The sequence below is a fragment of the Gossypium raimondii genome, chromosome 6, assembly GCF_025698545.1.
Source record: "Gossypium raimondii isolate GPD5lz chromosome 6, ASM2569854v1, whole genome shotgun sequence".
In the NCBI taxonomy this organism is placed as follows: Eukaryota; Viridiplantae; Streptophyta; class Magnoliopsida; order Malvales; family Malvaceae; genus Gossypium; species Gossypium raimondii.
Window position 1 is genome coordinate 34,790,269 of NC_068570.1, and position 13,135 is coordinate 34,803,403.

General features: G+C 36.1%; 1 non-coding gene across 1 annotated transcript; it reads left to right on the plus strand.

Moving 5' to 3' along the window:
- The first annotated feature begins 12,502 nt into the window (after nucleotides 1-12,502).
- On the plus strand, nucleotides 12,503-12,609 carry LOC128042144 (small nucleolar RNA R71). Its single transcript, XR_008197350.1, has one exon. It is a non-coding gene; the product is annotated as a small nucleolar RNA R71 (small nucleolar RNA).
- Nucleotides 12,610-13,135: the final 526 nt, after the last annotated feature.

Below are 13,135 nucleotides of genomic sequence, written 5' to 3' on the forward strand. Positions count from 1 at the left end.
TTAATAATTATTATTAATGTTGTTATTTTCCAGAAATTATATATTTATTTCATGAATTTATCTAATGTTGACTCAAGTATGAGATGACAGAGAATTAGTGATACAGGCCCCGTTGAAACATTAAGAACGTACTAGATACAAATGTCATGACATTTGGGTAAAAAGATCCCATGTAAGACCATGTCTGGGACATGGCATTGGCATCCTTGAGATCATGAGAGGTCCAATGTAAGACCATGTCTGGGACATGGCATGGGCACCGATATGAGAACTCCCATGTAAGACCATATCTAGGACATGGCTTTGGCATGTTATTATCAGAAAGAGACTCAAGTATCCTTATTGTTCCAATGTGGCTCAACGGGCTAGTAAATAACTTATGTCCATGAAAGTTCAGTTAAAAACATAAATGGCAAGTTCAAGTGAGTTATAAGAGTTAAGAGTATATTACGTTACCCATTGAGAATCAACATTTCATCAAGAGAAAAATAAGTCATAATTATGAGTTATCTAAGTATACAAGTAAGTGAATGAGTAAGAGATTAAGTAAATAAGAAATTAAAGATTATGTTACTTGGTATTATTATTTGTGTTCAATGTTGCTATTTATTTACTTGTAAACTTACTAAGCATTATGCTTACATTGTTTATTTTCTTTTTATATAGCATTATTAATCAAATTTGAGGATCCTAAAGACGTCGGAGATCGTCCACACTATCAACCATAACGACTCGGTATTTTATGATAACTATGTTTGAACTATGGCATGTATAGGGACTTACTTATTTTGAATGTTGTATTATGATTTTGCTAAAGAATGATGTAAATATCTAATAATGAATGGTTTTCAAAATGACTTACTATGAAGGTGTTTGTTGTTATAAATGTCTATGCGATAAATTATGCATAGAAATCATGAAAGAATAATAAATTGCAAAGAAACAGATTTCAAACAGCAGTAGTGATGTGATATTGAAAAATCACTTAGGATAGTATAAAATGAATTAGGGGGTGTATGATATATAGAGTGAAATCTTGTTGATTCTATTTTCATGGAAAAATAACTATTTAGCAAGAGGAATTTTATATTTTGAGATATGTGAATTTTGGTGAGACAGGGTCAGAACTGTTTTTGATGTCCCCTGTTCTAAGTTTAGAAAATCACTAAAAGTTGTAAAAAAATATTTATGAGATGTAATTTATATTTATAGATTCGTTATTGAGTCTATTTTCTGTATAAACAAGTGAGAACACCATATTAAAATCCTACAATGATAAAAATTATTTTTAGTGGCAAGAGGTCAGGATAGTCAAGTGGTGAAACAGGGGAGACTTTAACTAATAAACTGTACTAATTGGCTGAACCAAAAATTCTAAAAAAATTGGTAAGAAGATATTTGAGTCTAGTTTTGGGGAAAATTTAATGATTTAAATTTTCAGTTTCGTAGCTCGAGTTATAAATGATTTAGTGACTTCTGCACGAGTGGACAGCTTTATCATAAATAGTGAGATAAATTTTAAAAGCAATTTTTTATTCCCCGAACTAATAAGTTAAGTAAAGTAATGCCTCGAGCTCGACTCCAAAAATAGTCTCGGGTAAGGGGTGTTACATTTGTTGGTATCAGAGAAGGTTTAGTCAGTTCTCGGATCGAAATACTCAGTATGAATAAGAGTTTACCTATACATGCCATACTTATATTTTGATAGTGTGACGACTCCTGACGATTTTAAAATGTTTTCTTTTATAGTTATGGATCCCAAACGAGTTGGCAGTGATGAAGTAGAGAGTAATGTGCCCGCTCCTGCAGACGGGACGATGCCACCAGATGTTAATGTTAGTGAAAGGCCCATATCAATTAGTAAGGGAGGAGGAGCTAGAGAAGCCTTCTTCCAAGCTATGAATGATTGGTTTGCAAAGTTCGTTCGTACGAATCCGGCTGTGAGACCTCTACCCCCTCATGATTCCCAGGTTCCCCATGTAGCTTCCCCAGCTGCAGGTATAGTTATCAGAGAGAGACCTCCAGTTGATAAGATTCAGAAGCAAGGGGCTGAAGAGTTTCGGGCTACCGAAGACGATTATGCTTAGAAAGATGAATTTTGGCTCGAAAATACTATCAGAGTTTTTGAAGAATTATCTTGTACACCGGAAGAATGTATAAAGTGTGTTGTTTCACTTCTCTGAGATTCAGCCTATCATTGGTGGAAGACTCTCGTGTCTGTGGTACCGAGTGAGAGGGTTAGCTGGGATTTCTTTCAGGGGGAGTTCCAAAAGAAGTATATAAGCCAGAGATTTATAGATCAGAAAGGGAAATAGTTTCTTGAGTTAAAACAAGGTAAGATGACTATGACTCAATATGAATGCGAATTTGTCAGACTTAGTAAATATGCTCGGGAGTTTGTATCAACCGAAGCTAACATGTGAAAGAGATTTGAAAAAGGGCTTAATATGATATTCGACTAACAGTAGGTGTTTTAGGAATCAGAGAGTTTGTCCTTTTGGTGGAAAGATCCTGTAAAGTAGAAGATTTGTTAAAAGAAAAAGAGAAGGGCAAAGCTGAAGTTGAAGTGCAAGATACAAAGAAGAGGCAAATGAGTAAATCATTTCAGTATACTTCTAAGAGGCCTAGAGAGCTCTCTAGTGGATCAGTTTTTCCAGCCAGATATTCTAGCCGAAGTAGAGGCAGAAGATTTGAGGGCTCTAGAGCTCAAACCACTACAGTTGTAAGTACGGGCATTACTTGACCTCCTAGGCCAGAATGTCCTCAATGTGGTAGACGCCACCCCGGAGAGTGTAGAGCAAGTGAAAATGTTTGTTTTAGATGTGGTGCACCATATCACTTTATTCGGGATTGTCCCGAAATAGCTAAGAGAGAAGTTATACCGAGTGTGAGATCAGGAAATGCTTCTACCAGAGGTAGACCACAGAGAAACCCAAGAGTTGGAGCAAGTAATAAGGGTATGTCCAGAGACTCAGCAGCTAGATCAAATGTTAGAGCACCCGCAAGAACATATGCTATTCGTGCTCGTGAAGAGGCATCCTCTCCTGATGTAATTACGAGTACATTTTCTCTCTATGACACTAATGTTATTGCATGAATTGATCCTAGCTCTACACATTCATACATATGCACAAAATTAGCATTTGTTAAAAATTTGTCTGTTGAACCTACTGAATTTATGGTTAAAGTCTCGAACCCCCTGGGCCAGTTTGTGATGGTGGATAAAGTTTGTAAAAATTGTACACTGATGGTAAAAGGTATTTGTTTCCCGATTGACTTGATGTTATTTCCTTTTGATGAGTTTGATGTGATATTGGGCATGGATATGTTAACTCAGCATGATGCAGTAGTAAACTATAAATAGAAATATATTGTGCTGAAGTGCCAGAATGGAGAATTACTTCCGATTAAATCTGACCAGATAGAGGAATTATCCGATGTAATTTCAGTTATGACAGCTCAAAGGTGTGTGAGAAAAGGGTATGATGTTTATTTGGCATAAGTGTTGGATACTAAGGTATCTGAGTCAAAGATACAAGCAGTGCCAGTTGTATGTGAATTTTCTAATGTGTTTCCAGAGGAATTATCGGGGTTGCCACCAGAAAGAGAAGTGGAATTTTCTATAGATCTGAATCCTGGAACTACCCTAATTTTCATAGCTCCGTATCGTATGGCTCCTACAGAATTAAAAGAGTTAAAGACACAGTTACAGGAACTTGTTGATAGAGGTTTTGTTCATCCGAGTCATTCACCTTGGGGTGCTCTAGTTTTGTTTGTGAAAAAGAAAGACGGGTCTTTGAGATTGTGTATCAACTATCGGCAGCTCAATAAGGTAACTACAAAGAATAAGTACCCGTTACCCCGAATTGATGACTTATTTGATCAGTTGAAAAGTGCCACAGTATTCTCGAAGATTGATCTCCGATTGGGTTATTACCAGTTACGGGTAAAAGAGCCAGATGTGCCAAAGGCAACTTTCCGAACCAGGTATGGGCATTATGAATTTTTGGTTATGTCGTTTGGGTTAACTAATGCACCTGCAGTATTTATGGATTTGATGAACCGGATATTTAGACCGTATTTAGATAGGTTTGTAGTAGTTTTTATTGATGATATTTTAGTCTATTCTCGAGATGAAAATGAGCATGCAGAACATTTGAGAATAGTGTTGCAAATTTTGCGTGAAAAGAAGCTTTATGCTAAATTCAGTAAACATGAATTTTGGCTCCGAGAGGTGGGTTTTCTCGGACATATTGTATCCGCAGAAGGCATCAGGGTAGATCCAAATAAAATCTCAGCTATTGTCAATTGGAGTCCACCGAAGAATGTATCTAAAGTTAGAAGTTTCATGGGTTTAGCTGGCTATTATCGGAGATTTGTACAGGGGTTTTCTATGATAGCTTCTCCGAGGACCCGTTTATTATAGAAAGATGTTAAATTTGAATGGACAGATAAATGTCAGCAAAGTTTTAACCGATTGAAGACATTGTTGACGGAAGCACCTGTGTTGGTACAGCCTAAATCAGGTAAAGAATTTATTATTTATGATGATGCATCATTAAATGGTTTAGGTTGTGTCTTGATGCAAGAAGGTAAGGTAATAGCCTATGCTTCAAGACAACTTAAGCCACATGAAAGAAATTACCCGGTACATGATCTTGAATTGGCTGCTATTGTCTTTGCATTGAAAATATGGCGACATTATTTGTATGGTGAAAAGTGTCATATTTATACTAATCATAAAAGCTTGAAGTATTTGATGACATGGAAAGATTTAAATTTGAGACAACGCAGATGGCTTGAATTGATAAAGGATTATGATTTGATTATTGATTATCATCCGGGTAAGGCTAATGTTGTAGCTGATGCTTTGAGCCGAAAATCTATGTTTGCTTTACGAGCTATGAATAGCAGGTTTTCACTAACTGATGATGGTTCAATCATAGCTGAAATGAGAGCTAAATCGATATTTCGTCAACAAATATGTGAAGCTTAGAAAAATGATGATAAGTTACAGGCTAAATGGGTAAATTGTGAATTAGGTAATGGTTCAGAATTTCAGATTGAGACTGATGGTAGTTTATTAATTAGAGGCAGAATATGTGTGCCAAAGGATACAGACCTCATACAGAAGATTTTACACAAGGCCCATAGCGGTACTATGTCTGTACATTCGAGGAGTAATAAAATGAATAATGATCTGAAAAAGATGTATTGGTGGCCGGGTATGAGGTACCTTCGGGATTACTTCAGCCAATCACTATACCAGAATGAAAATGGGAAAGAATCACTATGGATTTTGTATCTGGGTTATCGTTGTCTCCGAAGAAGAAATATGCCATTTGAGTAATTATCGACCGATTGACAAAGTTCGCGCACTTTATTCCGGTATGTATGGATTATTCTTTAGATAAATTGGCTGAATTGTATATATCTAAGATTGTCAGACTACATGGAGTGCCTGTATCCATTATATCAGATAGAGATCCCCGATTTACGTCTCGTTTCTGGGACAAATTGCAAAAAGCTTTGGATACTCAGTTGCATTTCAGCACTACATTTCATCCTCAGACAGATGGTCAATCTGAGCATGTAATTTAGGTATTGGAAGATATGCTCCGATGTTGTATATTAGAGTTTAAAGGTAATTGGGAAAGGTATCTACCTTTGATTGAATTTGCTTTCAATAACAGTTATCAGTCTAGTATTAAAATGCCTCCGTATGAAGCTCTGTACGGTAGAAAATGTAGAACACCGTTGTATTGGACAGAGCTCAGTAAAAAGAAAGTACATGGGGTTGATTTGATCCGGGATACAGAAGAAAAAGTAAAGCTGATTCAGGATAGTCTAAGAGCAACTTCCGATCGTCAGAAGTCATATGCCGATCTTAAACAAAAAGAGATTAATTTCAGGTGGGTGATAAGGTATTTCTAAAAATGTCTCCTTGGAAGAAAGTTCTCCGGTTCAGTCGAAAAGGTAAATTAAGTCCAAGATTTATCGGACCATATGACATCATAGAAAGAATTGGACCGGTCGCTTACCGATTGGCATTACCACGGGAACTCAATAGAATTCATAATGCTTTCATGTATCTATGCTACGATGGTATCAATCAGATCCTTCACATATTATTTCTCCGACAGAACTGGAGATTCATCCGGATATGACTTAGAGTGAAGAACCGGTCAAGATATTAGCACGGGAAATAAAGGAGCCTAGAAATAAGAAGAAAAATTTGGTAAAAATATTATGGAAAAAACACGGGATTGAGGAAGTAACATGGGAACCGGAAAAGGCAATGAGGAAACAGTACTCGAACCTCTTTACTGGTAAGATTTTTTAGGACGAAAATCCTAAAAGGGGGGAGAGTTGTAATGGCCCAAATTTAAGGTTATCGAAATATTGGTTTCGTAACCACAAATCTGATTTAAAGAGAAATTATTATTAATTTTTTATGATTTATCGAGTGATTAGATATAAGCATTCGAGTATTGATAAGAAATTTTATTGTTTGCATGCGTAAATTGCCTATTAGAACTTAATTGCAAAAGTGGGTAAATATGAGTTTTAGATGATAAAGGATTTATTTCAAGTGCATAATCAAAGTAGAGGTCCATAAATAGTAATTAGACCATAAGATTTCCAAGGACAAACATAGGCATGCATAGATAAAAATAACTAAAGTTTTAATGAATGGTATTTTAGTCATTGAATAATAAAAAGAATAAAAAGGGAAAAAGATGGAAAAAAATGTCATCTTCTCCAAAAAGCTTGCTTCCAAAATTTGAAGGACACCATAGCTAGGGTTTTCACACTTTCTCAAGCTCATAGTAAGTGATTCCAAGCCCCGTTTTTAATGTTCTTTACGTTTTTGAGATCCGGTAGCTTAATTTAGCTTATTGGTTTATATTTGGAAAAATATCCATAGGTGAAAAGTTTTTATTTTGATGTTTTAAGGTATAATATGAAGCTATAAATTATGTTCAACAACTTTTGCTAGTAGATTTTAAGCGAAAACTAGTAAAACTCCATAATCAGTAAAATACCTAATGTTCATAAGTAGATGTTAGAGTGAGAATTTGATGTTGTCATAGAAGAGAAAAATGTTCAGCATGTTGTAAAACTTAAGAATAAGAGAAGAAGTTTAATTTCTGAGCTTTGGGGAAAAAGTGTAATTATGTAAAAGTTTAGGGGCAAAATTGTAATTTTGCCAAAGTCAGAGTCGAGGGTTGTTTTAATGAATGTGAGTATTAAATAAGTTAAATTTTCTATTATAGATCAAGAAGAACGGAATTCGAGGTTAGATCGAGGAAAGAATAAGATTGAAGACTAAGTGATAGATTTGGCTATATTTGGTACCGAGGTAAGTTTACGGTAAATAACTGCAATATTTTAATAATTATTATTAATGTTGTTATTTTCTAGAAATTATATATTTATTTCATGAATTTATCTAATGTTGACTCAAGTATGAGATGACAGAGAATTAGTGATACAAGCCCCGTTGAAACATTTGGAATGTACTGGATACAAATGTCATGACATTGGGGTAAAGAGATCCCACGTGATACGAGTCACAAAGGCCTTAGATGCATACACAAAACAACAAGAAAATCAAGATTCACTTTCTTGTTTTCAAGAAAATCAAGAAATCGAATCTTGGCCCAATTTTATTGTTTGGAGCGATTTCAAGACTCAAGAAAATCAAGATTTCAAATCTTGGAAATCTTGGTCCGAGAAACCGAATCTTGCAGCCAAAGCGCATTGGATCTCCGTCACGAGCATCAACAACTCAATTTCGGTAAAAGATGGATCACAAGCCCAAGTTCTTGAAGGCAAGGCCCAATAAGAATTTTCCAAGCCCAATCAAGAAATCCATACATACTTAGTTGAAAATTAGGCCAAAACGTCAAAGGGCCCAATTTGTAAACATTTTAATTGTTAATTTAATGTTTTAGGCTCTAGGAATATTGCATGTTAAATTCGGCCCAAAACAGTCCATTTAAGTGCCTGGCCGAAATTCCTTTATTATTTTATTAATTAGGGTTAATTTTTTAAGTTTCCTAATGAGATTAGGATTAGTATGAGGCCTATTTAAATGATGGCCGGCCACCCTTATATTGACTACTTCTCAATTATATTAAAATTTTCATATTTGTTTAAGTGCAGAATTCTCCTTGAGTTTTTCTCCAAGAATTCTCTCTTGAGTTTTCTTTAGAAGTTGTTTTAACAATCTTTTGATTGTGGGAGCCATCTGCAGCCTTCTTCTTGCCATTAATATTCTTTGGAGGGGAGATTAGAGCCGTTTGAAGGGAGTTGTGAGATCTTTTGGGATTTCAAGGCTTCTTAGGACTTTTCTTTTAATTTCTTGCTGTCAATTTTTTTCTTTTAAATTCTACTTGTGTCGGTTTTATTTAATCACTTTGTTTGATGTTATTGTTGCGTTTCAGGCGTTCCAAAGCATTCCAAATCTGATTCGCCCTATCACTTTCAGGCGTTTCTCGTGACTTGGCAACTCGATCTTGGTCCGTGCGCAACGCTCTATCACCACGTAAGACCATGTCTGGGGCATGGCATTGGCATCCTTGAGATCATGAGAGGTCCAATGTAAGACCATGTCTGGGACATGGCATTGGCACCGAGACGAGAGGTCCCATGTAAGACAATGTCTGGGACATGGCGTTAGCACCGAGATGAGAGGTCCCCCGTAAGACTATGTCTGGGACATGGCATGGGCACTAATATGAGAACTCTCATGTAAGACCATATCTGGGATATGACATTGGTAGTACATGAAACATCCCATGTAAGACCATGTCTGGGACATGGCTTTGGCATGTTATTGTCAGAAAGAGACCCAAGTATCCTTATTGTTCCAATGTGGCTCAACGGGCTAGTAAATAACTTATGTCCACGAAAGTTCAGTTAAAAGCATAAATGGCAAGTTCAAGTGAGTTATAAGAGTTAAGAGTATATTACGTTACCCATTGAGAATCAACATTTCAGCAAGAGAAAAGTAAGTCATAATTATGAGTTATCTAAGTATACAAGTAAGTGAATGAGTAAGAGATTAAGTAAAGAGGAAATTAAAGATTATGTTACTTAGTATTATTATTTGTGTTCAATGTTGCTATTTATTTACTTGTAAACTTACTAAGAATTATGCTTACTTTGTTTATTTTCTTTATATATAGCATTTTTAATCAAAGTTGCGGATCCTATAGACGTCGGAGATCGTCCACACTATCAACCATAACGACTCGGTATTTTATGATGAACTATGTTTGAACTATGGCACGTATAGGGACTTATTTATTTTGAATGTTGTATTATGATTTTGCTAAAGAATGATGTAAATATCTAATCATGTATGGTTGTCAAAATGGCTAAGTATGAAGATGTTTGTTGTTATACATGTCTATGTGATAAATTATGCATAGAAATCATGAAAGAATAATAAATTGCAAAGAAAGATTTCAAACAAAGAGAGTGATGTGATTTTGAAAAATCACTTAGGATAGTATAAAATGAATTAGGGGGTGTATGATATAGAGAATGAAATCTTGTTGAGTCTATTTTCATGAAAAAATAACGATTTAGAAAAAGGAATTTTATATTTTGAGATATATGAATTTTGGTGAGACAGGCTCAGAACTGTTTTTGGAGTCCCCTATTCTGAGTTTAGAAAATCACTAAAAATTGTAAACAAATAGTTATGAGTATTAATTTATATTTCTAGATTCCTTATTGAGTCTATTTTCTGTATAAAAAAGTGAGAACACCATATGAAAATCCTACAATGATAAAAATTATTTTTAGTGGCAAGAGATCAGGACAGTCTAGTGGTGAAACAGGGGAGACTTTAACTAATAAACTGTACTAATTGACTAACCAAAAATTCTAAAACGTTTATGGTAAAAATATATATGAGTCTAGTTTCAGGGAAAATTTACAGATTTAAATTTTAAGTTCCCTAGCTTGAGTTATAAATGATATAGTGACAGCTGCGCGAGTGGACAGCTTTATCATAAATAGTTAGATAAATTTTAAAAGCAAATTTTTATGCCCCGAACTAATATGTTAAGTAAAGTAATGCCTCGAGCTCGACTCCGGCAACGGTCTCGGGTACGGGGTGTTACATGTCTTGTTCAACTTTCGATAATCATTGCGAATTCTCCATCCCTTAATCGTTCTTGTCGGAATCAACTCGTTATTCTCGTTTTCAATAACTATGATACCTCCTTTCTTTGGCATGCACTGGACCGGACTTACCCATGAACTATCTGAGCTGGGTTAAATTATTTTCGCATCTAACCACTTGATGATTTCTTTCTTGACTATGTCCTTCATGGCGGGGTTCAATTTTTGTTGTCCATCAATCATCCCTTTTTCGCCATCTTCTAAGATAATCTTGTGCATGCATACAGATGGACTAATTCCGTGAATATCAGCTATGGTCATCCGATAGCCTTTTTGAATTGTTTCAACACCAGGATGAGTTTCTCTTCTTGCTCAGTAGTTAATTTTGCTGAAACAATCACAAGCAGAGTAGAAGTGTTACCTAAATAAACATATTTCAAATGTGAGGGAAGTACCTTCAGTTCTAATTTAGGTGGCTCCTCGATTGACACTTTTGGTTGGGCATAATCTCTTTTCTCTAAATCCAAAGATTCAAAGCGAGAATGCGGATTAAATCCCCTTTGATTAGCTTCTAACAAAACTAAGTATTCATCCTTCTCTTCTTCATTTAGAGGATCTGATGTCAAAATTTGTTCCAATGGGTCCTCAACATAATTGAGTTCCTTCTCCACGATTAAATCCTGAAAATCAGACACTGCAGAACAATCATCAATTGTGTCAGGAAGTCACATGGACTTAAAAATGTTAAATGTTACCTGATTGTCCTGAACACGCATAGTAAGCTCACCCTTCTACACATCAATAAAGGTTCTTCCGGTTGCTAAGAATGGTCTTCCTAGGATGATTGACACCTCTTTGTCTGCTTCAAAGTCTAGAATCACAAAGTCAGCAGGAAAGATAAATTTGTCTACACGTACCAATGCATCCTCGATTTTTCCTTCTGGATGTGCTAAGGATCGATCTGCTAATTGAAGTGTAATCGTAGTAGGTCTAACTTCACCTATCCCCAATTTCCTAAATATTGACATGGGCATCAAGTTGGTACTCGCACCCAAGTCTCATAGTGCCTTACCATAATATGTTGCTCCAATATTGCAAGGTATGGTAAAACATCCAGGATCCTTCAATTTTGGGGGTAGTTTGTCTTGAAGATATGCACTGCATTCCTTCGTTAGGGATACCGTCTCAAATTCTCCAAGCCTTCGCTTTTTAGACAGGATATCCTTCATGAATTTGATGTAGTTTGGCATTTGTTAAAGTGCTTGAACCAAAGAGATGTTGATATGAAGTTGCTTGAGTACGTCTAGGAACTTCTTGAATTAAATTTCCTGCTTCTGCTTCTGAAGTCTTTGAGGGTAGGGTCGTGGAGGTTTCTTTACTGCAACCGGTTGATTTATTTTCTGTGGCAATTCTGCATCTAACGAAGTTATTAGTTAATCAGAATTAGCTGGTTCAGAAGTTACCTTGTCACATTTTGAAGATTCAATTTCCAATGAAACCAGAATTTCAACACTCGGTTGAACTTCCTCTGAGTCTTGAGCGTCAGTTGGCTCATTCTCAACTTTGATGAAATTAGGCACTAAAGTCTTTCTGCTCCTCAATGTTAACGCTTTACAATGCTCCTTCCTTGGATTCCTCAGATTCCCCATATCACTAGGTAAAGCACCTTATGGTCGGTTTCTAAGCAGTTGCTAGCTGGCCCACTTGATTCTCCAAATTCCTTAGAGAGGCATCATTTTTCGCCATGTATGCCTTCAATAGATCCTCTAGGCTATTGGATGGCTCAACTTGGGTTGGTTTCTTAGCTTGTTGGGAAAAACCAGGTTGCTGGGTCGATCTAGGTTGGACATAATTATTACTGGTTCCTACCCTTTGGTTACTTCAGGAAAAATTCTGGTGGTTTCGCCATGATGGGTTATAGAAATTGGATTGTAGCCCTTGCCTTCCTCGATTTTGGTTTTGGTTACCCATGTAATACACAAATTTTGGGTTCGATGGACATGCTTTGAAAAAATGTCCTTCCCCACAATAAACACAGGTTATATTTTCAAATTGATTCAGTGGTTGTGCTGTAAAACTATTACACCCATTAGTAGTAAGATTTTTTAACATTGAGGATATTAATGATACTTGAGATGTGAGTGAAGTAAGAGCGTCTACTTCATGTATTCCAGTGACTTGTCTTCCTGACATTGCTCGATTGGTTTGCCATTGATAATTGTTGCTGACAATCCTCTCAATAATTTCATAAGCCTTATTATAAGACTTAAAAAAGAGAGCACCATTAGCAGAAGCGTCCACTACCATCCTCGTGTGAGCATTGAAACCATTATGAAGTGTCTCAAGTTGTATGCAATGTGGGATTCCGTGATGAGGGCACTTCCGTAATAATTCTTTATACCTTTCCCATGCCTCATACAATGAGTCGTCATCCATTTGTTGGAAAGTTGTGATCTCGTTCCTCAACTTAGCATTCTTGCTAGGTGAGAAATACTTTATAAGGATTTTTTCTGGTAACTCTTTCCATGTTGAAAATAAGTTTGGTGGTAATGAGTTCAACTAAGCTCAAGCTTTGTCCCTTAGTGAATATCGGAACAACTTCAATCGTAATGCATCTTCAGGTACTCCGACTTACTTGAAAGAATCACTCACCTCTATAAACAGTCTTAAGTGTATGTGAGGATCTTTGGTAGGCATTCCACTGAATTGGTCCACTGTCTGAAGCATCTGGAACATGACTGGCTTTAGCTCGAACTATTGTGCCTTAATTTCAGGTCTCCTAATACCCGGATTAAGATCATGAAATACTGGCACGACATGCTGTCTTAAAGCTCTATCCCTATCATCAGTAATAAGGATAGGATTTTGAGCAGGGCTTGTTCCGTTTCCTTGATTCAGATTTTTGAACTTCATCACTTCAGTTCTTCTCTGACTTGCTTTGCTTGTCTTCTTCGCTGTTGAAAAGTCTGTTCAACCTCAGGGTCTACAGGGAGTA